This window comes from Papio anubis, unplaced genomic scaffold (assembly GCF_008728515.1).
Source record: "Papio anubis isolate 15944 unplaced genomic scaffold, Panubis1.0 scaffold3622, whole genome shotgun sequence".
NCBI classification, from domain to species: Eukaryota; Metazoa; Chordata; class Mammalia; order Primates; family Cercopithecidae; genus Papio; species Papio anubis.
Window position 1 is genome coordinate 1 of NW_022163771.1, and position 2635 is coordinate 2635.

Consider the following 2635-nt stretch of genomic DNA (forward strand, 5'->3'; position numbering starts at 1 on the left):
AGAGGGAGTCCTGTATTGGAGATGAACATTCTGACCTGTAGCTGATCGCAGGAGCTTTCAGGAAAGCATCAGGGGGAAATAATATCTAATAATATCTAAATGACAAAGAGTATGAAATGGCTGTGATTATACCACAGTTGACAAGGATATTTGATTTTTTTCTGTGGCATACATTTATTTACTTATTTATTTATTTAGAAACAGGGTCTCGCTCTGTCACCCAGGCTTGAGTACAGTGGCATGATCTCGGCTCACTGCAAGCTCTGCCTCCCAGGTTCACGCCATTCTCCTACCTCAGCCTCCTGAGTAGCTGTGACTACAGGTGCCTGCCACCACGCCTGGCTAATTTTTTGTATTTTTAGTAGAGAAGGGGTTTCACTGTGTCAGTCAGGATGGTCTTGATCTCCTGACCTTGTGATCCACCCGCCTCGGCCTCCCAAAGTGCTGGGATTACAGGTGTGAGCCACTCTACCCGGCACAACATTTAAAATAATAATTAGAATTATGACTCATAACTCTATACTGGCACACAGCATGGATAAGGAGGACATTGACAAATTTCCAGGAATTTTGTATAATTTCTGAAAACATAACATTTTACCCATACAAATATAACACAGGGAAGGTTAGATATCTCTTTTTATTTGTATCTTTTGTAAGGTTTTCCTTATAAAAAATACATCCTACTTTACTTGTGAAACATGCCCTACTTTTCTTGCATGTTTTCCATAGAGTTGTTTCTAGTTATTCTATTGCTTCTAGTAGTTTTATTTACACATATTGATTATAATTTTAATACTTAGTAATCATTTATTTTCCAGATAAAACTAACAAGTAAACAGTTATAAACTGTCATATATTAGCATTCCATAGTAGGTTAGAAAATGTATGAGTATACCATCTCCCAACATCTACAGGGATGTGTTTCCTCATCGTACAATTTCTCATTGTGGTAGACAAAAACGTGTTTATTAATGGTCCAAAATATCTTTAGTCTCTCTGTAAAAATAAGAAGTGAAAAGTATATAAACTTGAATTATTTATGTTCAGTAATTAATGTTTTAGTATTGTATCTTATTTATAAATAGTCTAGATATTTAATGCAAATCTGTTACTTAGCTTAACTTTAAGGTTAAAAATTACCAAAAAGTATTTTGGAAACTACTATTAAGCAGATTTACAGTAAACAAATTGTTTTTGAAATAATGTTTCTCGCTTTTCACAAGATGGCACCGAAAGTGAAGAAGGAAGTTCCTGCCCCTCCTAAAGCCAAAGCCAAAGCCAAAGCTTTAAAGGCCAAGAAGGCAGTGTTGAAAGGTGTCCACAGCAACACACAGAAAAGAAGATCCGCATGTCACTCACCTTGAGGTGGCCCAAGACACTGCGACTCCGGAGACAGCCCAAATATCCTCAGCAGATCACCCCCAGGAGAAACAAGTTTGACCACTATGCTATCATCAAGTTTCCGCTGACCACTGAGTCGGCCTTGAAGAAGATAGAAGAAAACAACATGTTTGTGTTCATTGTGGATGTTAAAGCCAACAAGCACCAGATCAAACAGGCTGTGAAGAAGCTCTGGGACATGGATGTGGCCACAGTCAACATCCTGATTCTACCTGATAAAGAGAAGAAGGCATATGTTCGACTGGTTCCTGATTAAGATGCTTTGGATGTTGCAACAAAATTGGGATCATCTAAACCGAGTCCAACTGACTAACTCTAAATATATGTATATCTTTTCACCAAAAAAAAGAAATAATGTTTTTCATAAGAATGACAACTTAATTAGAATCAAATTTATAAGCTTTAAGATTTTATCTTTCTAGTAAGTATAGTATTAGCTTATTTGAGTAGAACTCAAGCAGAATAGGAATTTGTTTGTTTCATATTCAATAGTGGTAACTTGGAAGACATAGTTGTTTTCTTACACCAAAAATGTTATATTAACCTTATTTAACTAAGTTTTATCCAAATCGTGTTAACTTAAAAAACATTTGATCAGTTCCTATATTTCTAGGAGTTTGGTGAATATTTATTTATAAATGCTTATGTTTTTCCAAGCCAAGTTAGAATAGAACACTTTTAAAGAATTTTATAAATGAATTTTGCAACGCTAACCTGAGTTAAGAAAATATCATATATACATAACACACATTAATAGACATACAAACACAAATAGAGATTTCATAGCTTTCATCCTGAAATTTCAGCCATGAATCAGGCATAAATATTCTGATGGTTAATTTTAGACATCTACTTGATTGGATTAAGAGACACACATAGCTGGTAAAACACAATTTCTGGGCATATGTGTGAGGGTATTTCTGGAAGACACTGAGATAACCCTGACCCAATGTAGATGGGCACAGATATGGTTTGGCTGTGTCCCCACTCAGATCTCATCTTGAACTGTAGTTCCTATAATTCCTACATGTCGTGGGAGGGACCCAGTTGGAGGTGATTGAATCATGGTGGTGGTTACTGCCATGCTGTTCTCATGATAGTGAGTTCTCATGATCTGATGTTTTTATAAGGAGCTTTTCTAATTTGGCTCAGCTTCTCCTTGTTGCGGCCATGTGAAGAAGGACGTCTTTGCTTCCCCTTCCACCATGATTGTGAGGCCCCTCCAGCCATG

At 36.5% G+C, this 2635-nt stretch overlaps 1 pseudogene; it reads left to right on the top strand.

The window, feature by feature from the left end:
- Positions 1-403: 403 nt before the first annotated feature.
- Positions 404-2617, top strand: LOC101014900 (annotated as a pseudogene).
- The last annotated feature ends 18 nt before the right edge of the window (positions 2618-2635 follow it).